This window comes from Hylobates moloch, unplaced genomic scaffold (genome assembly GCF_009828535.3).
Source record: "Hylobates moloch isolate HMO894 unplaced genomic scaffold, HMol_V3 SCAFFOLD_17, whole genome shotgun sequence".
In the NCBI taxonomy this organism is placed as follows: domain Eukaryota; kingdom Metazoa; phylum Chordata; class Mammalia; order Primates; family Hylobatidae; genus Hylobates; species Hylobates moloch.
Genome location: NW_026652292.1, coordinates 16332664 through 16359329, shown reverse-complemented (window position 1 = coordinate 16359329; position 26666 = coordinate 16332664). Strand labels below are relative to the sequence as shown.

General features: G+C 39.0%; 2 long non-coding RNA genes across 2 annotated transcripts in view; both read right to left on the bottom strand.

The window, feature by feature from the left end:
- Positions 1–26666, bottom strand: part of LOC116456818 (uncharacterized) — a 46674-nt gene that overhangs the window by 6547 nt on the left and 13461 nt on the right. The window lies entirely within an intron of this gene.
- Positions 22015–26666, bottom strand: LOC116456819 (uncharacterized). The gene is made up of 3 exons (XR_004244813.1): positions 26426–26666; positions 25227–25228; positions 22015–22238 (listed from the first exon to the last, which is right to left on the bottom strand). It is a non-coding gene; the product is annotated as an uncharacterized LOC116456819 (long non-coding RNA).

Here is a 26666-nt window from a genome sequence, read left to right as displayed (position 1 = left end):
ACCGAAAGTGTATTTCTATCTTGGCACTCTATTTCACCAAGCACAGGGGAGGATAGAATGAAGAGTGAGACAAAGACCCTGCCTCAGAGAGCTTGCACTCCAGGAACCGAAACCAAAATAGATACTTCTATATCTATATATCAACCTGCATCTACATCTATAAGAAAAGTGGCAAATTCCAATGGAGCCTGAAATTTAAAATTTGGAAATAATCTCAATACTTCTTGAATCTCTCAAAATTGTCAATTTTCTCATTCCAATCCAAGTACTGTTAGTTGCCTGCATCCTTTTGTCTGTTCATATAGTGATACATCTTCATGATGAGCCATCTCCTGTCTCACCAGGGCCCAGTTATATTTTCAATAATCAAAATCCTTTTGCCTCTCATTCTCTCAGAGGAAATCACCATCTTACTAATAGCTAACACTGATTGAGCACTCTCCTAATTCCTGGCATGAATTATCTCATTTAGTACCTATAAAAATGCACAAGGGAAGTACTTTAATGTTTTCATTTTACAATTGAATAAACTGAGGTCCATGGAATATAGGAAATTTGCCCAGCATCATGGGTAATAGGTGGAGGAGTAAGCATTACGGACTGTGCACAGCTTGAACTCTTATTCTGTCTCTTGTACTGCCTCTGGATTAGGGAGAGCAGCTGCACTCTCAGTAGGTGAAATATTGTACCACATGGGCCAGAGTGAGAATTACAGCTTAGAACTGGGCCCCAAGTACAGTAAATTATCAGAGCTTGCATTCTAGATACAGCTTCTTTCAGTGCTTTCTTATCCTCTCTTTTATGTACCTTACATAATTCCTATCTCATACAACCTGGCCTCAATATTTAGATTGCCCCTTCACTGTGTTATAGGGGTATGTTTTGATAGAAAATTTGTTACTGATTATGCACTTTCCCAAGGTTTATTCAAAGCATTGACTCTTTCCCAATGAAAGAATTGCTTCAGCGCATATGCTGTATTTTCCTGGGAGTGGATTGGGGATAAGAGTTCTATTCACATAATCCTGTACCTTCCTTATTTTTGGTAGAGTGCTTTGTTCTGACTACTCGCCTTTGAGGCTGCATCCCCTCCATTCCCCATGCCTCCCTGCTTCCAGGTGCTATAAACCACCATTCTAAAAGTTTGAAACCTTGAACTCCTGTGGCAGGTAATCAAGCGAGGAACTACTCATTTAGTCCAAGCTGAAAACAAATTCCCCTATTCTGTAGAACATAAACAGGGTTACACCTGTATCAAACCTTTAAATACTTCTGATCTGAAGAATCCTGGAATTCATACTGTCTGCTCATGTTCCTCCCAACATCACCTATGCTACCTTTATCACATATATGTGTTCTTGTTAAAATGGTGTATAAAAATGCTGCTTAAGTATAAATAATCAACACACACACACATGCACACTAAAGATTCTTTCCAGAATGCATGTATTTATGCCAAGTAAGACTTAGCAAAAAGAGAGTAAAATGTTTAGAGTTCTGATATGTTAGAGAGCTTCTTCAAAGAATAGAATATGGCCTCAAATTCCACCTGTAAACTGGCAACCTTGATTTACAAACAAGAGAACAGGGTAATATACTCACATAATTAACACTGCACAAAGAGTGTAAAAAGTAAAGTAATATGTAATGTACCTAGTAAATCTGTGAGTCAACAATCCTTTGTCTTTTCATTGCATTTGTGTTCTTAATCATTGGTGTTTGCGGGCCTTAACCATCGGAGCTTTGGGGCCTCAATATTTCAAATATTCTTTCTAGAAAATCTTTTACATAAAAATATACTGTCATTCAGCTTTTTCATATCTTTGATCTTTTTTCTTCTTCTTTTTTTTTTTTTTTGAGATGGAGTCTCGCTCTGTCGCCCAGGCTGGAGTGCAGTGGCGCAGTCTCGGCTCACTGCAACCTCCGCCTCCCGGGTTCACGCCATTCTCCTGCCTCAGCCTCTCTGAGTAGCTAGGACTACAGGCGCCCGCCACTACGCCTGGCTAATTTTTTTTTGTATTTTTAGTTGAGACGGGGTTTCACCATGGTCTCGATCTCCTGACCTTGTGATCCGCCCGCCTCGGCATCCCAAAGTGCTGGGATTACAAGTGCGTGCCACCGTGCCCAGCCTGATCTTTTCTTCTTAATTTTTTTATTTTGACCTTCATTTTGGTTCATTCCTTTAAGTATTTCAAACTCATCTTACTGAAGGTACCCTCTCCCCTGATTTCACATCTCGAAGCAAATGAATACAGACACACACACACACACACACACATCAAGATGGCAAAGGATGAATCCAAATTCACAAAAGCAATCAATAGCAAAACAGACACACTTAAGTACAAATATTTTTACATTCTAGTTCAATCAGTGTTCTGCCCACTGAACCATGTGGGCAGTGGGACATCTAGTACATTGTTACTGATCAGCAACTGCCAAATGTTTAACTACGAGTAAAAACAGCTTTGTGTTCAACCTATGAATGATACCCAGGTCAAAGCCAAACGGCCTCCAACCACTGCATTATTATCCCATCTATTGTTCCCAATTCAATGCTGCAGCCAGCCAACACAAATCAGCCTTTCCTGGTGGGTTTATTACCTTTCTATCACAGCCATACCTCCCCAAGCAAGAATAGGAACCCTGACTAAAGCAAATCACAATGTTACCATTCTGGAAAGAGGGGCTTGAATGCAGGCAGCCACCAGTACCAGCATCTCCTGCCAGGTGGAAGCACAACTCTGTGTCACAGGACTTCTCAACAAAGACACATTTGATTACCTCCTGACACAGAGGGTCAAATGGGTTTCATCAGCTATTCATTAAATTTTACCATAGTTCTTCATTTTCTCTGCCTACATCAATCTTCCCCTACCTGGAATTTTCTCAGATGAACTGAGCTTTTAGCAGCATCCACTCTACTTCCAAATCATCAGTTTATTACAGGATTTATTCACCAAAATAGGTGCAGTTAAAAACATATTCAAATGGTATACTTTTACTTTTGATATTTGCATAGATGCCTTATTCTAGCAACTGTTCTACAAAAAAAGAAAGAAGATAATGAAATGATATCTTTAAAATGCTAAATGAAAAATGTTAACTGTTCATTTTTTAAAAATGAAGGTGAATTAAAGCCATTTTCAGACAATGGCTTACAGAATTTTATTGTAGGCAAAACCTCACTACCAGAAATGTTAAAGCAAGTTCCTCAGGCTGAAGGAAATGACAACAGATGAAAAGCCCAATCTGCAGAAAAGAATAAAAGAGTGGCTGGGCGCAGTTGGTCACTCCTGTATGGGAGGCCAAGGTGGGCAGATCATTTGAGGCCAGGAGTTCGAGACCTGCCTAGCCAACACGGCAAAACCCTGTCCCTACTAAAAATACAGAAACAGAAAGGGCTGGGATGGCCGACTAGAAGCAGCGACATTGGGTGGCTCCTATTAAAAAAAGGAAGAAAGAATAAAAAAACATAACAAGCATGTGACTCCTTCACCGGCAACCAAGGTATCCAGGTTCTCTCATCAGAACTGACTAGAAGGCTGGTGTGGCCCACGGAGAGGAGGAAGAGCAATGTGGTGCTGCAGCCACGTGGGGCAGGGGAGCACCCTCCCCTCAGCCAAAGGAGGCAGTGAGTGAGTGTGCTACCTAGCCAGGGAAACCATGCTTTTTCCACAGAACTGTGCAACCCATGGATTGGAAGTTCCCACATGTGAACCCATGCTGCCGGGGCCTAGTGTACCAACCCCAGAACAGACAGATTCTCAACAGCTGGAATCTGCTTAAACCCACCAAACCTCTGGAAGGATGGTCAACCAGCAACACAGCTGAGGCTGCCTGCTGTCTAAGCCATTTGAGATCCTTGGAGGAGGGGCAGCAGCCAGCACTAGGACTTGCAGCTACCTAACATGGAAGCTCCCTGGGTGGGGGAAGGGTGGCATCCATCTCTGAAGCTCCAGGCTGCTCTTTTCCCCTGCTAGAGCCAAGGAGACTGGACGGCTTTCTCCCAAGACTTGTACCCACAGCCTAAGACACCAGTTGTGGCAGTCAGCAGCCAGAATGCCTCCTCGGGCCTGACCCTGACCCATCCTTCCTCACTGGACTGGGCTTCCCAGCAGAACTCCAATAACTCCAGTCAGAGGCTCAGGGAAATAAGCTGAATTTCCCTGGGCCTAGTCCCTAGGGAAGGGGGTGGCCACAGTCTCTGCGAACGTTTCCTCTGAGGAATCCAGGCAGCCTAGACGAGTGGGTTTCCCCCAGAGAAGCACAACCCCTCCACCAAGACACAAAGTACTTTGTTAATGGGTCCTGCTTCCTGTGCCACCAAACTGGATGACACCCTCCAACAGGGGTCGTCAGATACCCTACATAGAAGCAGTCCTACTGGCATTAAGTTAGTGCCCCTCAAGGTCAGAGGTCCCAGAAAAAGGAACAGGCACCCATCTTCGCTGTTCTTCAGCCTCCTTGAGTGACATCTCTAGGCACCGGAGCGAATCAGATGAATAGAGCCTGAAGTGAACTCCCAGAAAACTGCAGCAGCCCTACGGAAGGACCTGACCATTGAAAGAAAAACAAACAAGCAAAAAATGACAACAACAGCATCAACAACAACAAAAAAACCCCACAAAAATCCCATCTGAGGGTCAGTAGCCTCAAAGACTGAAACGAGACAAAGTCACGAAGATGACAAAGAATCAGTGAAGAAATGCTGAAAACCCAAAAGGCCAGAGTGCCTCTTCTCCAAATGATTACAAAGTCTCTCCATCAGGGGAACAGAACTAGATAAGGGATCAGATAAATGAACTGACAGAAGTAGGCTTCAGAACATGGGTAATAAAAAACTACACTGAGCTAAAGGAGCATGTTCTAACCCAATGCAGAGAACCTAAGAACCTTGATAAAAGGTTAGAGGAATTGCTAACTAGAATAACCAGTCTACAGAGGAACATAAACAAACTAATGGAGCTGAAAACACAGCATGAGAACTTCGCAAAACATACACAAGTATCAATAGCCAAATCAACCAAGGAAAAGAAAGGATATCAGAGTTGGAAGACCACTTTGCTGAAATAAGACATGCAGACAAGATTAGAGAAAAAAGAATGGAAATGAATGAATGAAGCCTCCAAGAAATATGGGACTTCATAAAAAGAGCAAACCTGCAATTGATTGGAGTACAGGAAGGAGAAAGGGAGAAAGGAAATAAACTGGAAAACACACTTCAGCATATTATCCAGGGGAACGCCCTCACCCTAGCAAGACAGGCCAACATGCAAATTCAGGAAATACAGAGAACACCATTAAGATACTCCATGAGAAGATCAACCACAAGATACATAATCATCAGATTCACCAAGGTCAAAATGAAGGAAAAATTGTTAAGGGCAGCCAGAGAGAAAGGCCAGGTCACCTACAAAGGGATGCCCATCAGACTAACAGTGGATGTCTCAGCAGAAACCCTATAAACCAGAGGAGATTGGGGGCCAATATTTGACATTCTTAAAGAAAATAAATTTCAGCCCAGAATTTCATATCCAGCCAAATTAAGCTTCATAAGTGAAGGAGAAATAAAATCCTTTCCAGACAAGCAAACATTGAGGGACTTCGTTACCACCAGGCCTACCCTACAAGAGCTCCTGAAAGATGCACTAAATATGGAAAGGAAAAACTGGTACCAGCCACTGCACAAACACAACAAAATACAAAGACCAATGACACTATGAGGAAACTGCATCAACTAGTGTGCAAAATAACCAAATAGCATCATGAAGACAGGATCAAATTCACACATAACAATACTAACCTTAATGTAAATGGGATAAGTGCCCCAATTAAAAGACATAGACTGGCAAATTGGATAGAGTCAAGACCCATCAGTGTGCTGTATTCAGCAGACCCATCTCACATGCAAAGACACACATAGGCTCAAAATAAAGGGATGGAGAAAAATTTACCAAGCAAATGGAAAGCAAACAACAACAACAACAACAACAAACCCACAGGTTGCAATCCTAGCCTCTGACAAAACAGACTTTAAACCAACAAAGATCAATAAAGACAAAGAAGGGCATTACATAATGGTAAAGCAAACAATTCAACAAGAAGAGCTAACTATTATAAATATATATGCACCCCAATACAGGAGCACCCAGATTCATAAAGAAAGTTCTTAGAGACCTACTGAGAGACTTAGACTCCCACACAATAATAGTGGGAGACTTTAACACCCCACTGTCAGTATTAGATCAACAAGAAAATTAATAAGAATATTCAGGACTTGAACTCAGCTCTGGATCAAGTGGACTTAGTAGACGTCTACAGAACTCTCTACCCCAAATCAACATAATATTCATTCTTCTCAGTGCCACATGGCACTTATTGTAAAATTGACCACATAATTTTAAGTAAAACACTCCTCAGCAAATGCAAAAGAACTGAAATCATAAGAAACAGTGTCTCAGACCACAGTGCAGTCAAATTAGAACTCAGTGTTAAGAAACTCACTCAAAACCACATGATTACATGGAAATTGAACAACCTGCTCCTGAATGACTCCTGGGTAAATAATGAAATTAAAGCAGAAATCAGGAAGTTCTTTGAAACCAATGAGAACAAAGAGACAATGTACTAGAATCTCTGGGACACAGCTAAAACAGTGTTAATATGGAAATTTATAGTACCAAATACCCACATCAGAAATCTAGAAAGATCTCAAATCAACACCCTCACATCACAATTAAAAGAGATAGAGAGACAAGAGAAAACTAATCCAAAAGCTAGCAGAAGACAAGAAATAACTAAGTTCAGAGAAGAAATGAAGGAGGTAGAGACAGGAAAAACCCTCCCAAAAATCAATGAATTCAGGGGCTGGTTTTTTTGAAAAATTAACAAAACAGACAGACCACCAGCTAGACTAATAAAGAAGAAGAGAGAAAATCAAACAGACACAATAAAAATGGTGAAGGGGATATCACCACTGACCCCACAGAATACAAACTACCATCAGAGAGTATATAAACACCTCTATGCAAATAAACTACAAAATCCAGAAGAAATGGATAAATTCCTGGACACATATACCCTCCCAAGACTAAACCAGGAAGAAGTCGAATCCCTGAATAGAAAATAACAAGTTCTGAAATTGAAGAAGTATTTAATAGCCTACCAACAAAAACAAGCCCAGGACCAGATGGATTCACAGCTGAATTCTACCAGAAATACAAAGAGGAGCTGGTACCATTCCTTCTGAAACTATTCCAAACAATTGAAAAGGAGGAACTACCTCCTAACTCATTTTATGAAGCCAGCATCATCCTGATACAAAAACCGGGAAGAGACACAACAAAAAAAGAAAACTTCAGGCCAATATCTGTGATTAACATGATCCAAAAATCTTCAATAAAATACTGGCAAACCGAATCCAGCAGCACATCAAAAAATTTATCCACCATGATCAAGTCAGCTTAATCCCTGGGATGCAAGGCTGGCTCCACATACACAAATCAATAAACATAATCCATCACATAAACAGAACCAAGGATAAAAACCACATGATTATCTCAATAGATGCAGAAAAGACCTTTGATAAAATTCAACATCCCTACATGTTCAAAACTCTCAATAAACTAGGTATTGATGGAACATGCCTCAAAAACAAGAGCTATTTATGACAATCCCACAGCCAATATCATATTGAATGGGCAAAGACTGGAAGCATTCCCTTTGAAACCGGTACAAGACAAAGATGACCTCTTTCACCACTCCTATTCAACCTAGTATTGGAAGTTCTGGCCAGGGCAATCAGGCAAGAGAAAGAAATAAAGTGTATTCAAATAGGAAGAGAGGAAATCAAGTTGTCTCTGTTTGCAGATGACATGATTATATACTTACAAAACCCCATCATCTCAGCCCAAAAACTCCTAAACTGATAAGCAACTTCAGCATTCTCAGGATACAAACCAATGTGCAAAAATCGCAAGCATTCCTTTACATCAACAATATACACGAAGAGAGCCAAATCAATGAATGAACTCCCATTCACAATTGCTACAAAGAGAATAAAATACCTAGGAATAGAGCTAACAAGGGATGTGAAGGACTTCTTCAAGGAGAACTACAAACCAGTGCTCAAGGAAGTAAGAGAGGACATAAACAAATGGAAAAGCATTCCATCCTCATGGATAGGAAGGATCAATATCATTAAATGGCCATACTGCCCAAAGTAATTTATAGATTCAATGCTATTCTCATCAAACTACCATTAACATTCTTCACAGAATTAGAAAAAACTATTTTAAATTTCATATGGAATCAAAGAAGACCCTGTATAACTAAGACAATCCTAAGCAAAAAGAACAAAGCTGGAGGCATCACACTACCTGACTTCAAACTATACTACAAGGCTACAGTAACCAAAACAGCATACTACTGATACCAAAACAGACATATAGACCAATGGAGCAGAAAGGAGACCTCAGAAATAACACTACACACGTCTACTATCATCTGCTGTTTGACCAACCTGACATAAACAAGCAACGGGGAAATGATCTCCTATTCAGTAAATGGTGCTGGGAAAACTGGCTAGCCATATGCAGCAAAAACCGAAACTGGACTCCTTACTTACACCTTATACAAAAATTAACTCAAGATGGATTAGAGATTTAAATGTAAAACCCCAAACCTTAAAAACCCTAGAAGAAAACCTAGGCAATATCATTCAGAACATAGGCATGGGCAAAGACTTCATGACAAAAATGCCAAAACCAATTGCAACAAAAGCCAGAATTGACAAATTGGATCTGATTAAACTAAGGAGCTTTTGCACAACAAAAGAAACTATCATCAGAGTGACAGGCAAACACAGAACAGGAGAAAATTTTTGCAATCTACCCATCTGACAAAGGTCTAATATCCAGAATTTACAAGGAATGTAAACAAATTTACAAAGAAAAAACAACCCCATCAAAAAGTGTGCAAAGGATATGAACAGACACTTCCCAAAAGAAGACATTTATGTGGCCAAGAAACATGAAAAAAGCTCAACATCACTGATCATCAGAGAAATGCAAACCAAAACCACAATGAGATACCATGTCATGCCAGTCAGAATGGTGATTATCAAAAAGTCAGGAAACAATAGATGCTGGTGAGACTGTGGAGAAATAGGAATGCTTTTACACTGTTGGTGGGAATGTAAATTAGTTCAGTCATTGTGGAAGACAGTATGGTGATTCCTCAAGGATCCAGAACCAGAAATACAATTTGACCCAGCAATCTCATTACTGGGTATATACCCAAAGGAATATAAATCATTCTACTGTAAAGACACATGCACATGTATGTTTATTGCAGCACTATTTACAATAGCAAAGACATGGAACCACTCCAAATGCACATCAATGATAGACTGGGTAAACAAAATGTGGTACATATACACCTTGGAATGCTATGCACCCATAAAATAATAATTTCACGTCCTTTGCCGGGACATGAATGAAGCTGGAAGCCATCATCCTCAGCAAACTAACATAGGAACAGAAAACCAAACGTTGCATGTTCTCACTCATGAGTGGGAGTTGAACAATGAGAACACATGGACACAGAGAAGGGAACAACACACACCAGGGCCTGCTGAGGGGTGGAGGTAAAGGAGAGGGAACTTAGAGAATGGGTCAATAGGTGCAGCAAACCACCATGACACACGTACACCTATAAAACAAACCTGCACATTCTGCACATGTATCCCATTTTTTAATAGAAGAAATAAAGAAAAATAATAAGAAATAAATAAAAAAACAAATACAAATACAAAAATTTGCTGGGTGTGGTGGTGTGCCTGTAATCCCAGCTACTCAGGAGGCTGAGGTGGGAGAATTGCTTGGGCCCAGGAAGTGGAGGTTGCAGTGAGCTGAGATCTCCCCAACACACTCCAGCCTGCGAAATGGACTGAAACTCTGTCTCAAATATAAATAAATAAATAAAATAAATAAATAAATAAATAAATAAATAAATATTAAAAATTAAAATTTAAAAAAAAGAAAAGAGCACAGGAAATGGTATTTGGGTGATAAAGACCAAATAAGGGTCAGTTTTTTTTTTTTTGAGATGGAGTTCGCTCTTGTTGCTCAGGCTGGAGTGCAATGGCGCCATCTCAGCTCACCGCAACCTCCGCCTCCCAGGTTCACGTGATTCTCCTGCCTCTGTCTCCCAAGTAGCTGGGATTACAGGCATACGCCACCACACTTGGCTAATTTTGTATTTTTAGTAGATACAGGGTTTCTCCATGTTGGTCAGGATTTGTCTCGAACTCCTGACATCAGGTGATCTGCCGGCCTCAGCCTCCCAAAGTGCTGGGATTACAGGAGTGAACCACCTCGCCCAGCCAATGGGTCAGTATTTAAAGGTCAGTTGGTTGGCCAGTCCATTAGCTGGCTGGTTAAATAATGCTACCAGAATCTCAGCACACTCAGATGCTCATGCCATGAATAACACCCAGAAACTGAGGCTGAGATTACAGCTTTACATCACCCATCTCATTCTCATGGCAGAGCACATGCTTACTGGGTGACATGAAAGGCATAGTCATTTTCTATATGTAAATTCTTATTTCTTGTCAAGCTGTAGTAGAATCTGCATGTCTTAAATGGGCATATAACATGAATCCATTGTGTCAACAGAGTTCATTCTTGACAGCATAGCTTTAGCATTCACTGGGTCCTAGAAATCGGGAAAAGATCCAGGTATTCATGAACAATTAAGAACAATTAACAACAAAGAAAATATAGATAAATATTTCTTATGAATCTCTTTTTTTTTTTTTTTTTTTTTGAGACAGAGTCTTGCTCTGTTGCCGAGGCTGAAGTGCAGTGGTGCAATCTTGGCTCACTGCAGCCTATGCCTTCCAGGTTCAAGCGATTCTCCTGCCTCAGCCTCCTGAGTAGCTGGGACTACAGGCCATCATGCCTGACTAATTTTTCTATTTTTAGAAGAACGCGGTTTCATCATGTTGGGCAGGCTGGTCTCAAACTCCTGACCTCAGGTGATCCACCCACCTTGGCCTCCCAAAGTGTAAGATTACAGGCATGACCTACCAAGCCCAGCCATGAATTTTTTTGTTTGTTTGTTTGTTTGTTTTGAGATAGGTTCTCACTTGGTCACCCAGGCTGGAGTGCAGTGGTGTGATCACAGCTCACTGCAGCCTCAACTTTCTTGGGCTAAAGTGATCCTCCCACCTCACCCTCCCAAGTAGGTGGGACGATAGGCGTGTACCACCACGCCTGGCTAATGTTTAGTATTTTTTGTAGAGATGAGGTTTTGCCATGTTGTCTATGTTAATCTCAAACTCCTGGATTCAAGCGTTCCATCCACCTTGGCCCCCCAAAATGCTGGGATTAAAGTGTGAGCCACCATGCCCAGCCATAAATTTCTCATAGTACTTTTATTTTTAGTTTGTTTTTCCTCTTGTCTGTTCCTCTTCTCTTCCCACCAAATGGAGGAGAAGATAGGGAGTAACCCATTAGAAAAAAGACTGGGCTGAATTAACATGGTTCTGGTATAAAGGATTAAATTGAAGGACACCAAAATGTATAAATACAAATTCTCCTTATAATTTAACTTGGGAAGAAGAGTCGGTGTGTAGTGGCACTTCAGTTCCAAGGCAAACATGAATCTTCTCCCTTCCATTCTGAAAACTTCCACTTCCCTTCCCTCTTCTTTATGGTTCTTCCTATTGCCAATATCATCATCTTGCTCATTTGCTGTCCAAAGTCCCTCATGTTACCAGAACAAAACAAAAACAAGCAACACTTCTCTTTCCAAATCCCTACCTTATCTCCTTTTGATAGAGTTTTTATCTGATGAATAATTCACATTCAGTTTGGCCAAGAAAAATACTACAATACCACCTGGGTAGAATTTTTAGTTTAAAATAATTTGCTACTCAAAATAGTCTTTGCTTATAGAGGAGCATGCCTCAGTTCTAGGTTGATTCCTTGCAGCCCCAACACATCCTATGCTGTGTTTTCATGCACACTAACACACACACATTATAGTAAAGTCAGAACTAAATAAAAACAGCTATTCTTTCAGGAGAATACAATAACTGGCTCAAAAATGCAAGTCACAAATACAACAGTAAGGAGAGCCTTTTAGACTTTTTTCTGGGCCAGAGCCCAGAAAAAGCGCCATTACATTTTTTAGTCTAGTATTTCCTGCTAAAATTATTTCAAATAATAAAAGTAAAGGAAGCCACCACATTGATTTCTTCATCCAGTTTGGGGATTTTGACCAACTTCTATATGGCTGTACAATCAATCATGACTCCCATTATGGATGTCCAACCTCGTTATTATCATAGCTAAGTGGTTCAGTTAATTCATTCTCAAATCAATATTTTAGTTATAAACCATCACCTCAGGCTCTTATAATTTTATCCTGTTTCTCTCAATTGTCATCAGTTTTCTGGCAAATTTCATAATTCCCCAGAGATTGAACTTGCCTCAACAATGGCTCCATTTTTAATTGCTAACATTATTAGAGAGATGGACTTCATTATTGAAAATTGAAACAAATAATTAAAGTTATTAATTAAAGTGAATTTGCAAGATGTTAAACATATCGACATGTAGTAGACATTCAATAAATATTTGATGAATGTATAAATGAACTAATGAATAAATGAATGAGAAAATATTTCTAGGCTTTAATATAAAGAAATGATACTTTGAGGAGGATTACACCTTTTTCTTACCTGAGCATAACCATACACTTTGATAGTGCCCCTCTGGTTTTCCTTTATAATTATAAATATATTCCAGTTTGAATTGTGCATCAGAAATATACTTCTCTCCATTTGTTCAAGCACCACACTTAGATCAGGCAGAACTTACTTTTTGCAAACCTCATGATCAGGCCTTGTGGAAATTGCACATCAGTTCTGTGCATACACAGGAAAGAGAAGATCCTGTGGCACTGAGCTTGGAATCAAGCTTCATTCTTGTACCTGACACCCCACAACCCAGCACCTGTGCTGATATCCAAATCTTTCCTTCCTGGAATGTTTGACCAGGCTTATTGATCTTTTCTTCACAGACTATAGATCTAGACTCTGGGTTCACCACACATTTCCTCTCGGTTTCTGATCCGTTGCCTGACTTCCCCATTGCCTGCCTTAGATGCTGAGACCCATTGTGCACATTGACTGCTCCACGATCAACTAAATTCTATGAGCCGGAAATCTTGACCTAGTCCAAATTTCAGAACCAACCTCCTCATCCTATCACGTGCTTTTGCCATGTCCAATGCCACGTAGTATTTTAGCTGTTCATGAAAGGAAAACCAGGGCAGATGCAGCCTTTATGAGTTAGTGCCTGAACTGGCCTTTCTCTTGTCTACAATAGAGTTGCATCTCTTTCAACCTCATTCCCACCCTTACTACAATTTCTCAGTAGTGAACCTTGCTTTCTCAGTAGTGAGCTTTGCTTTCCCTGAGCTTTGCTTTCTCAGTTTTCTCAGTTTGATGAACCACTTATTCAGGTCTTTCCAGTTCCCACCAGCCTCCTTTATTTCCCAATTATGACTTTGTCCTCTTTTTTGGCCAGTGATTCTTTGGACTGGTACAGTAGTGAAAACAAACAAATAAAAATAAGCAAGCAAACAAAAACAAGAAAAAGGCAAAAAATCCTTTTTTTCTTGGATCAAAACATCTCATACTTACAACCTGCATAGATAATACTGACTAGGAACAATTCCACAGAGATCTCTGGTGTAAAAAATGCTTTTGCTGCAAAGGAGGAGGAGTGTGATTGTCTTCAATTCCTCATGTTCTGAGAGCAGGTACCACACTTTAGTGCAAATTAGAAAATTTCCCTGTTCAGGTGGATGATTCCCAAAAAAAAAATACTCGCTCTGAGTGTTTGATGCATTGCAAGTTGACCCAATTCTATCAAACAGAGCCCAGACTACCCTGCCACACCCTAAGCTAAGCGCTTCCTAATTACAGTTACACTTTCGTGTGATATCTAGAAATCCAGAATCCAGTGGAATAACGTTCTAAAGTATAATAGAAGTTATAAAATGTGTGTGTGTTCATGTAAAGCAGGCTTCTTGATTTTCTGTTTTCCTCCACCTTAAATTCTGATTACTTATTGCTCCTTGTGGCAGACTATTTTTGGAAAAGGCACAACAGTTGCTTCATATTTAATACTGAACAGGAAAGATGAGATGTTGACCTAAAATTTTTATTTTTCTGTGTACATGTCATTACATATTTGTCTAAACCCCTATGATATACAACTCCAAGGAACTCTAAAATTAAACTCTGGGCTTTGGGTGATAATCATGTGTCAGTATAGGCTCATGCATTGTAACAAGGGTACCACTCTGGTCAGAGGTGTTGATAATGGGGGAGGCCAGGTGAGGGGGACAGGAGGGATATATGGGAAATCTCTGTTTTTTTCTCTCCATTTTGCTATGAACCTAAAAGTGTTCTTAAAAAATAAAGTTTTTAAAAAATGTTTTAAATTATTCTCATTCTGACCATCTAATTCCTAACAAAAGACAAGCATGGCTGGAAAATGGCATGGAAGATGCAGACAAACACACAGGAAGAAAGCGTGCTTGCTGCAAGTTTATATGTGTCTACTTGAGAATTTCTGTATGCAAACGAAAAGAGAGAGATTGCAGACTAATCAGATGAACTCATTTTATCTTACATTTTCACAGTTGCTGTGTATTCTTCCCCTCAAAGTAAGAAAGAAACCCTCATCAGTGAGAAGCTGGAGTTTGGAAAAGGAGTGATATAAAAATCCTAGATAACTGACTTCAAGTATTCCAATTTATAGTGTTTCAAACTGTTGCAAGCATTTTTCTCTTTTCAGATAGAGCAGACTGAAGACTGATTTCCATCCAAATTTTGAAAAATAAAGCTGATCCTTCAACCGGGTGAGACAAGAGAGAAAATTCTTGTTTTATAAATTAGAAGGCATATGACAAATGGAACAGTTCTAACCAAAGACTTTTTTTTGCACTATTTTATATTTGGTATTACAATATGGAAGTGTCTTGTCCTTCATATGCAATTAGTGCCGTGGGAAAGTTGCTCTGCGATTTCTACTCACATTCCAGTCTTTGAAGGGACTCAAGACAAATATAACCCATGTGACTCATTTTACACTGCTGAGAGAAATAGGCTGTTCAAAATTCATCATGTGAATAAAGTACACATTTTAAGCATAATTCATAACTGAATTGCAGAAATAATTGTCATCATAGTTTTACTGCTTAATCAATTTCCATACTCAAGTACACTAATTCCCACCTTCTTTTTTGTGTGACTTTTTTTTTCCTTTGAGGCAACTTAATCTTGATGTTTTTTCAAATTTATTCCATTTATCTCATTTACGTGAGATCATGAAAATATTATTTGGTCTTTCTGCTCCAATAGATATGAAAGAGAAGGAAATACCAAAAAGAGGACTCTTAAAAGGAAAACAGAAATCAAAGCAAATAACCCAGGAAAAGAGTAAAATATTAATACTGATAATTAAAAAAGTAAATAAAATAGGAAACTAGCAGAAACTCCTCAGTAGAAATCATTCACAAATTGCTCAATATCAAGGGCTTACACACATTATCAAAATCCGTTTGGTCAAAGGGTACATGTAAGCCTTTGGGGGTGATGGAAGTGTTTTGGGTCTTGATGGTGATGGTGATCTCACAGGCATGTTAAACTTTCAATATTCATCAAACTGTACACTGGATGCAATCTATTACACATAAATTACACCTCAATAAACTTGATTACAATAAGAAAGAAAAACACTTCTTTATGGTGCTTAGATAAAAGTTAAATGCACTGAAAATAAATGAACTATGAGTGATAGTAAATATTCATATTTCACAAAAGCCATTGCTTTAAATGTACACTTACACTCCAATATTTCTCAGTGAGACATTTCAAAATTCGTGATATGTAATAAATGTGAGGTATCATAGGCACCATATTCATTTGCAATCACAAGGACAAGCAGATGTAGTAGTTTTTGACTTTTTGTTATTTCATCTATGTATCAGTCTGTTTTCACACTGCTGATAAAGACATACCCGAAACTGGGAAGAAATAGAGGTTTAATTGGACTAACAGTTCCATATGGCTGGGGAGGCCTCAGAATCATGGCAGGAGATGAAAAGCACTTCTTACATGGTGGCAGCAAGAGAAAAATGAGGAAGAAACAAAAGCAGAAAATCCTGATAAACTCATCAGATCTCGTGAGACGTATTCACTGTCACAAGAATAACACAGGAAAGACCAGTCCCCATGATCCATTTACCTCCCCCTAGGTCCCTCCTACAACACTTGGGAATTCTGGAAGCTACAATTCAAGTTGAGATTTCAGTGGGGACACAGCCAAACCATGTCAATCTACAACTTAGAGTTCCATCCTCTCAATGCGGAAAAGTTGGAATGTTTCATATTTTATGGTAGAATAGAGTCTACGGATTGGAAGATAAGACACTAAAGTGCATTAACCATCAAAAACTGTGAAGGAGGCTGGGCGCCATGGCTCATGCCTGTAATCCCAGCACTCTGGGAGGCCGAGGAGGGTGGATCACGAGGTCAGGAGATCGAGACCATCCTGGCTAACACGGTGAAATCCTGTCTCTACTAAAAATACAAAAAATTAGCTGGGCATGGTCGCACATGCCTGTAGTCCTAGCTACTCGGGAGGCTGAGGCAGGAGAATCGCTTGAACCCAAGAGGCAGAGGTTGTAGTGAGCTGAGATCATGCCACTGCACTCCAGCCTGGGCAACAGAGCACTACTCCATCTCAAAAAACAGAACAAAACAAAACAAAACAAACAAACAAACAAAAAACTGCAAAGGGTCTGAGAGTTCACCATGCTTGCAAACTAACAAGTTAGCCTGACAGAAGTTTCATGAATGCTGGTAGAAGACACAAGACTCCTGGGTCACAGACAAAGAATAGTTTAGTACTCATGACAATAGCAGTAGCAAAAGTATTAGCATTTTTTCTACCAGTTAACCAGGCCTCCATTTTTGCAAAGTGATGCAAAGAGAACCAGATGGTATCTACATGTTCAGTGATTGTGCTATAGAAGAGGAATGTTTAATTTAGGGAATCTGAATCCTTCATAATGAGCAGTGAGCATGCCTGGCCTTTGCTCCAGAGAGAGACACTGGCTCTATGTTCCAAGACTGTTCACAACACAAACATCCCTGAAAAGATAGTTCAGAATGAAGGACAGTTAGTTGCTCACTCACAAGAGATGCAGAAATACAAAAAGTCTGTGGAGAATTGACCTCCAACAATAGCAATTCAATCATTAGAGAAAGTACTTCAGGGTACCTTGAATTCTTCAAAGAAAATGTTGGCTAATTTATTAGAAATCTCTGCTTTTCCAGGTCCAAGCTTTACATTAATATGTGTATATAAAAGTGTATACATTTTCTCAATTTGAGTCAGAATACCAAAAACTACACAACAACATTCGTATTAATTAACAGAAAACAGACTTGGCAAGTATTAGCACACTACATGTATGTGCTGGACCTCCCTGTAAATCACCTCACATAATCAATGACAATCCAACTGTTACCATCTATTTCAAATGATGAGTTCTTGTCCATGAAATTTATTTCTTATTTATCAAGGTAACAGGAGTAGAAATGAATCAATCTTCAAACCAGCTGCTCATAATCACAAAGTACATTTTATTAACGTGCTAGAAGAACCAATATTGGAAAGTTTTATTTGGCTTCCAACTTGACCCTACTTAGAAATAAGGTGACAGTATATTCCACTTCAAAAAATATATATTCCCCATCAGCTCAATAACCCAAGCCAAAATATACATCATCCTAGATTCCACTCTCCTTGTTACTCTTCTCACAGGTGGTCAGTTGCCCACTTCTGCCATCTTTGTTTAATAAATAGTTATCATATCTGCTTCTGAACAAGACTGTGCCTTTTGTTTGTATCAACTGCACCTCCCATTATGCTGATGGATAGTAAGCATAAAATAAAGGTTTGTGAAATGAATAGATCTACTGCTTTATCGATGTCAGAAAATAATGCACATGGGAATGTAAATTGGTACATCCGTTATGGAAACCCATCTGGAGATTCTTCAAAAAATTTGAAAAGAGCTACCATATTATCCACCAATCTCATCTCTGAGCATACCACATATATCCAATGGAAATGAAATCCTTGTGCCAAAGAGATATCTGCACTCCCATGTTCATTGCAGCATTATTCATAATAGCCAAAAGATGGAATCAGCCTAAATGTCCAACAATGGAGGGATGGATAAAGGAAATGTGATATATATGCACAATGGAATACTATTCAGCCTTAAAAAAGAAACTCTGTCATTTGTGAAACATGGGTGAACCTGGAGGACATTATGTTAAGTGAAATAAGCCAGGCACAGAAAGACAAATATCACACGTGGAATCTAACGAAGTTGAACTCACAGAAGCAGAAAGTAGAATGGTGGTTACAAGGAACTGGTGGGGAGAGAGGTGGAGGTTGGAGACATGTTTGTCAAAGTATACAAAATTTCACCTGGACAGGAGTAGTAAGTCCAAGAGTTCTATTGTGCAATATGGTGACTACAATTAATAACAATGTACAGTATTGTATTCTGGAAAATTTCTAATAGAGTAGATTTTAAGTGTCCTCACCACAAAAATCATAAATATGCATATGAAAATTAGCTACGTTTAGCCATTCCAAATATATGCATATTTTAAAATATTACATTGTACACAATAAATGTATACAATTTTTGTTTAATTTTTTCAAGTAAGTTTTTTTAAACAGAAAACACCATTAAAAATGAAAAGGAAATTGTAAAACCACAGTGCACAAAGAGAGATATGGAAAAAATGGATTTTTCCTGGCAAACGTGTGCTTTATATTTCTAACAATTATAGATATTTTCACATAATTGATAATACAGGCATACATTTTGTGTACTGGTAAACACAAACCCCATTCAAAATTGTGAAATTTTTTCCTGCAGCTCCTGTTAGCAATCTGGTTGCACTTATCTGTTAAACATCAGTTTCCTAGAGAAGAAGATACTATCATTTCAAACTGCAGCAAACAAAATATTCTACAGGACATATAAATCCTGTACAAAACCTGAACTTTGAGCTACAAAATTCTGGTGGCTTTCTCAACCCAGTCAGTTTGACACTGTGAAATCTAAGACTATACCAGAAATGCTCATTCATTTTAAGGTATGTGTGTTTATTTAGGGCTATTTTGCTTTTAATCAAGTGGTTATCCTCAAAATATACAGCTTCTGTCGGGGAGGATAAAAGGAGAAAAATCAAAATTTAATCTCCACTTCTCATGGGAAAAATCTGAAGAGCAGTTGTCCTCCTTTAAAAAAAGTTAATAAAAAATGTTTTCATGAAAAGATAAGATCCTGGCATGTTAAGACAATTTAATCATTTTAATCTGATGCAACAATTTCCTCTAAAATAGATACTGCATTTGCTATCCAATGGGCAGTGGTTTGGGAGAACATTTCTGAAAGATCCTTTGGTTAGTAGTTGCCTAGGACAGAATATACCTCGGAAACAACAAAATCCACACACAGTGATCATTCCTACTATTCTTTTGACTACACAGCTTACACTAAGGTAATAAAAGCATCAGCTATGTTTTCAGGATGCAGTCAAGACCCCATCCAAAAATAAAATAAAACTTACATTTTAAATTAACTTAAATGTCTATATTTTATTCAATTTGCTTCTTCAGTGCTAATGTTCATCTGTCAAATAAAAACTGTACAATGTTTACAGTCCAAATAAGAAGAAAATGAAGCACAATGATCAGGAAGCTTCTTCAGACAAGTTACATTCATAACTCCAACAGTAGCATAAAATGTTTGAAAATTAATTTTTCAGGTTTTGATGCACTTTTCCAACATATATGTCTAATTTTTATATTTTAAATCACATGAGCACTACAGGAACAAATATAAATAATAAATAAAATAATCTTTCCGCCTACCCACCCTGACTTCATACCCCCAAACACTTTTTTCTACACATTTGCATAGAAAATACTAGAATGTTTGAGTGCCTATTATATACAGTATCACTTATTCAACAGAAAGAGCTACCAAGTGAAATGGTACACATTAGAAGAGAGTGATTTTGCAATTGCTGGATCACTTGACTGTGACTTGAAAGAAGGTTTCTAGAAGAAATTCAAAGTTTGGATGAATGCCTGAGGGTAGTCTCTTCTTACCTTAATCTACATGTTTCTAACCCATCATTATCTCAAAGTTATGACACACACACACACACACACACACACACACACCCCACACACACAGTTTCTTGACTTCACTGAAACCAACTGTCCCCTAAGGATACTGCTTCTCCTCTCAAGTGGGGGCTGGGAGATATTTTCCGTCAAACTCCAAATATCCCAGTATCAGAACCAAGGCATTGTCCTCCTGACTACGCAATGCCACTTGCAGACAAATGACTGCACTCTCTTTTGTAAGCTGCTCCTTTGAGTAGTTGACAATAAGAGCCTCTTCTCTCTCTAGTCCTCACTTAATCATTTGGTCATTCCTTAAAGAATTTAGCACCGAACTCAAAGTCTCCTTTTCACCCAACCCTACCATAGTGCTAAGCAGATTTAACATCACTTAGATGCACCATCAACACCTTGCCCAGCAGTTCCTTACCCTGATACCCACTGATAGTTGTCATAATTCAGCTCAAGCACCAACTTCCACAGTCACACCATGAATTTTGTCAACATTGGAAACTGCACTTCAGATAATTCTGCAATAATATAAATACCTTCACAAGCACCACCACCACCACCTTCAACTTCCCTTTCCAATGGCCTTGTTTTCGTCCCCTCATACAACACTTCTACCTATCAAGAACTGCAATCCAGTGACACTTCAACTTTCTCTACATTCATCAGCCTCCTCAGCTCTCCACATCTCTCCATCAGTACAATGTCACCTCCCTCCCCCATGTCCACCTCCAACTCCTGGCTTGTCAGGGTGTTGTATGTTTAAAGCATGTATGTGTATAGCTTACATTATTAAAAATTATTGTTTTAGAATAGAAAAAGGAAGAGTGATAAAATATTAGGCCGAACCATATGAAATTGCTGATATTTTATAATTTTTAGGCAACAGAATTCTCGAATGAGAGCTTTGGGTCCAATACGTTTGCTTTGCTCCAGGCAACTTGCCCCACTAGTGTAATTCAGGGTCAAGCCATGTTCAAGGCCATCAGACGTTTTGCACATCCAAGCATGACCACTTCATGCTTTATTATGCTAAGACAGTCTCTGTAACTTTCTCCGCCTTGTGTTAAGTTACTTAAGTCCTCTTTCTGTTACCCAACATTTGTGGGTGCCAGGTCCCTGAAAGGAAGCTATAGGAGCAGGTACAAATTATTTCCATATTTATTTGTGTGGAATTTTTATTTTTGACTGTATACCAGATGTAAGGAAGTGTTCTTGCTCTAGGGCCATCTGTCATTGCAGAGGTAGGATAGATTCACATAATGATAGAGTAGAAAAAAATAAGTAAAGTGACCCAGGTTTAAATCCTGTCACCTGCTGTTATTGGTTGTGTTTCACTTCTTGACCTACAGAATCCTTGTCTACAAAACTGAACTGGGGACCGTACCTAGTCATGTAAATTCATTGTAAAATTCAAACAAAACAAAGTCTGTCAAGGATTTTGAAATGCCAAGATACAACCATGTGATCAGGGAAATTTGCATAAAGAACAGAGTTGGGATAACATGATGTTAGAAAAACAAGAGAGCAGTCAGACACAATGGTTCACACCTATAATCCCAGCACTTTGGGAGGCCAAGGCAGGTGGATTGCTTGAGTCCAGGAATTCAAGACCAGCCTGGGCAACAAAGGAAGACCTTATCTTTATAAAAAAAAATTAAAAAAACAGATGGAAAACCAGAGTGGGCCAAAGTTAAGGGCACTAGAAGTTCAATTCCAAAAGGAATATGTATTCAGAACACATCAAAGGGTCTACTGGAATTGGAAACACAGTCATCATTCTTAAGGATAATGACAGCCAGTTCCTTCGATGCAGGTCCTCTGAGTCAGTGGACTCCACATACCTGGGCTTGCATCCAGATTATCATCGACTTCTGTACTGATGCTTGCAGGGGAGGCTCCATGGACTCCCTCTATCTATGGACACACAGAAAAAAAGGACAGTCAAGTTTTATTGTTGGACAGTAAGAATTTAATTTGTAATCTCTATTTGTCACTTATGTCCATACTTTTCTTTGTGATAGTCTCATCTGAAGCTTCTGGAAAAATAGGGGAAGATCTTATGGACTGTTAGGTTGAAAGGACATAGCTGCACAAGGCTTCTTAAAAGTTGACACTAAGGGGACTCGTGCTTATGAATAGAATGCCTTTGGTTGCAGGAGAACACAATCCTGTTAGACTAACTAAAAAAGATAAATTAATTGCAAAAAAGTCCATTTAAAGAGATCAGTGAATTATGGAAACAAAAAGAATTAAAAGAACAAAAATTCCAGAGAGCAGAGTGTTTTGCCAAGATTAGCTACCTTTCACAGGCTATTTTCTTTCTTGGGATATTTGCTGACTTGAAACACAGATCAGATCTTGTTCATGCAGAAGCACTGTAGGAAGGCAAGAGAAGCCAGCAAAGCTTGTGGCATTCATAGAAGCAACCACAACAATTTGGAAACAAAAGTATCCCCAAATGCCTTGCCAATTTTCCTCATAGAACCCTTGCTAAATTGAGACTGAGTAAAAGGTTAGGAGTTTCTGCAAAGTAAGTTAAAATCTTCAGAAGTCCCATAATAATTGGGAGGAAAAGTTCCACTGGAGGAAAGGAGTCTACTCAGAACCTGGCTGGTCTCCCCAAGATGCTCATCGAATTTGGATGGAACATATGGCAGGATACTAAACAGCCTGAAACTTCCACTGTCTTTCAGAGCTGTCAATCAACAGTGTGGAAGAGACAGGCCTGAGGAATAAAAACATAACTAGAAGTGGAGGGGATCTTACTAAAATGTCAACCCAGTCTTGATCTAGCTCAACCTCTTGGATTGGGGTGATGATCTCCTCACCTTATCTGCCCCACAGAGAAAGCACAGATTCCTGTCTGGTCGAAGTAGCATCATACAGAGCTTTGACATGTGCTTTGTCCACAATATCTGGCATACAGTCACATATTACTAACATAAAAACAGTCAAGAGATTGTGATCAATTACCAGGTAAAACATACAAACAATATAAGCAGATGCAAAGAAAGAAAATGATATTTTATTTAGCATCTTAAAATTACATTTTTGATACAATGATCAATATATTAAAGATATTGAAAGACAATATGAACAAAAGTGATGAAAAGATGTGGGGTTTAATCATTGAATCAAAATCTGTAAAAAGTAATCATTCTAAGACTGAAAAATACAATACTTGAAATGAAGACCTCATTGGATGAGTTGAACAGTATAGCTGAAGATTGGCTCAGTGATCCCAAAGACAGATCAACATGAAATATTTGACTAGAGCACAGAGAATACAAAAGAATACACATATCAGTCACATGCAAGTCATAGTGCAAACCCCTTTATTCCTATTATCGGAGTTACTAAAGAAAAAAGAAAGAATAGGGTGAGACAAATATGTAAAGAAAACATAGTCAAGAATTTCCCAAAACTCTTAAAGCTAGCAATCTTCACATTCAAGAATCTTAGCCAACTCAGGATAGCTATAAAGAAAACCACAACTAGGCATTTTACAACTAAACTACTGAACATGAAAGACTTGCTGTTTCTAATGGGCTAGATGATCAATGTGCCACAGTCCTTATTTTAAACCCAAATAAAATATTTCACAAATTATATGAATATCGCTAGTTTAAAAAGGAAATTCATTTCAACAAAGTCAAAACAAGGAACAGATGAAAGATGGATAAATTGTGTTTATCATTTGAAGGTTGTAGCTGCTTTTCAAAACAAATAGAAACCATTTGTTTCTAACTGTCTCATAACTGAGATAAATAAAACCAATTTTAAGGAGAAACTTTGTGCCTGACGAGTATGAGTTAATTAGAACATTGAGAAAATAATTCAAAAGAAGTAGAGTTTAGAACTTTACATCTTAACTCTTAGTTTGTTTTGTTTTGTGTTTTGTTTTTGAGACGAAGTTTCCCTCTTGTTGTCCAGGCTAGAGTACAATGGCGCCATCTTGGCTCACTGCAACCTCTGCCTCCTGGGTTCCAGTGATTCTTGTGCTTCAGCCTCCTGAGTAGCTGGGATTACAGGCATGTGCCACCACACCCAGCTAATTTTTGTATTTTTAGTAGAGACGGGGTTTCACCATGTTGGTCAGGCTGGTCTCAAACTCCTGACCTCAGGTGATCCACTCACCTTGGCCTCCCAAAGTGCTGAGATTACAGACGTGAGCCACCACACCTGGTCTTAACTCTTACTTTGTATGTTGACTTTAGAAAGCACAGATATACACTGCAGAAAGCTTGACTGAGATTGCTCACATACCAGAATAATAGAGAATCAGGTATAATTGTGGGTAGAATCAGAAGTAAGAAACCAGCATTCACTGAGCCCTTAACAGTGCCAGGCATTAGACTACATTTCTTACAGAGAGCATTGCAGATATGAAATAAACTTCACATAGATCACACATGGATGTGGAAATGAACTCATTCATTAGCCTGAATGCCCATAAGGTAAATCATTTCAGACAGTATAATATCTTCAGCTCCATCTCAGTTCTTTTTTCATTCCATTGAGAAATAAACATTCATTTTAGCTGCCAGCTTCTGGATTTGTCTGAATTGTTGCAGATGCGAGTGGAATCAGCCTGGATTCCCATCTATTTCTTTCCTCAGGAACTAAGCTTGTGTTCCTCTTCTTCCTCCTCTCAGAAACCACCAAGCCCTCTCTCTCTTCACTTGCACCATCCCTTCCCCACCCACAAGCCTGACTATGAAATGAGATGTCACCCTACTTTTGCCTCTCCTTCCAGCACATACATTCATTTCATCTTAAACTGTTTCTGCTAATCACTTTGGGAAACAGAAGGGAAAAAAAAAATGAAATAATATACATGAAGGGATTCAAAAACTCATCATTTGCCTGGAGCTGTGCTTCCTGGAGCACTCTTTATTCTACATCTCAAATTATAACTAAGCACAGTTGGGATTCTGCCCCTCTTCCCACACTGTCTCAGCTAATTTATTTCTGGGTCCTATTCATTGATTGAATTAAATCCTACTGATGTCATGAAAACATCCAATGTTTCCCTGCTCCAAGTGCTCAACTCAAAACTCTGAGGCCCACCAAAAGAGGTCTCTGCTGACTCTACCAGCTATTTCCTCCGTAAGGTGGGAATCTCCAAGGTAAATAATCCACCAGCACCTGGTGCCTCTCCTTACCCTGCCTCCTTGGAAGAAAGGGAAAAGATAATTTAGCAGAAAAAAATTCCTCAAACGTAACAAAGTGTCCCAGCCTCTTTGGACAGACCTATGTACCCATCTGTCATAAGTAAACCCATACAACAAGAATGTTGCCATGTCTTTAAAAATTCCTGAGGTCCAGCTGAGCACAGTGGCTCATGCCTGTAATCCCAGCACTTTGGGAGGCCGAGGTGGGTGGATCACGAGGTCAGGAGACAGAGATCATCCTGGCCAACAAGGTGAAATCCCATCTCTACTAAAAATATAAAACTTAGCTGGATGTGCGGGAGCAGGCCTGTAATCCCATCTACTCAGGAGGCTGAGGCAGGAGAATCGCTTGTACCCGGGAGGCAGAGGTGGCAGTGAGCTGAGATCAGGCCACTGAACTCCAGCCTGGCGACAGAACTACACTCCGTCTCAAAAATAAAAATAAAAATAAAAATAAATAAAAATTCCTGAGTTCCTGGCTTTCAACCCCTCAATGTTTCTCCCCTATCACTCAATTGAGTCGTTATCTTTCCAAGCTAGACACATAGGAGCTATCTTTTCCTCCTTCCTTATCCTTTCCATTTGATCTATGGTCATCACTTATTCCCCTATTTATTTTATTGCCCCCTTTTATCCTCACTCTTTTTCTCTTGTATGTTGAATGTATTTGCTAGTTATATGTTAGTCACTCTTGAATTATCTTGAAAGAAACTGACAACAGCTGATGTTTCAAATATTGACTTTCTATACCTGTTCTGTACTTTCATTTTAGTGATCATTTATTCTATTGTTTTAGCTTAAAACTGTTGTTTTCATACCTTAAATAACTTCGTTTCCCACAAAGTAAAGAGTTTTTTTTTTTTAGCATTTCCTATTTAAAGCTTTATAATCACAATAACCTAGGAAACGGGGTTACTTTATATCTACCTTCTGCTCCTCTAGCTTTGATTCCTGGCACATAGCATGAAAAGCAAGCAGAGGAACATAGCAGTTAGCAACTTTGGCCACTTTTCATCTGTTCTTCCTCATTATTGAATCTATCTAAAGAAGACATCACTGTGACTTCCGGGAGATGTCAGGTCTCAGAAAGGAAGTTGAAAATTATGTAAGAAATGAGCCCAATGACCTCCATTTCCTTGCCTCCTTGGTAAATAATTTGTGGTTTTCC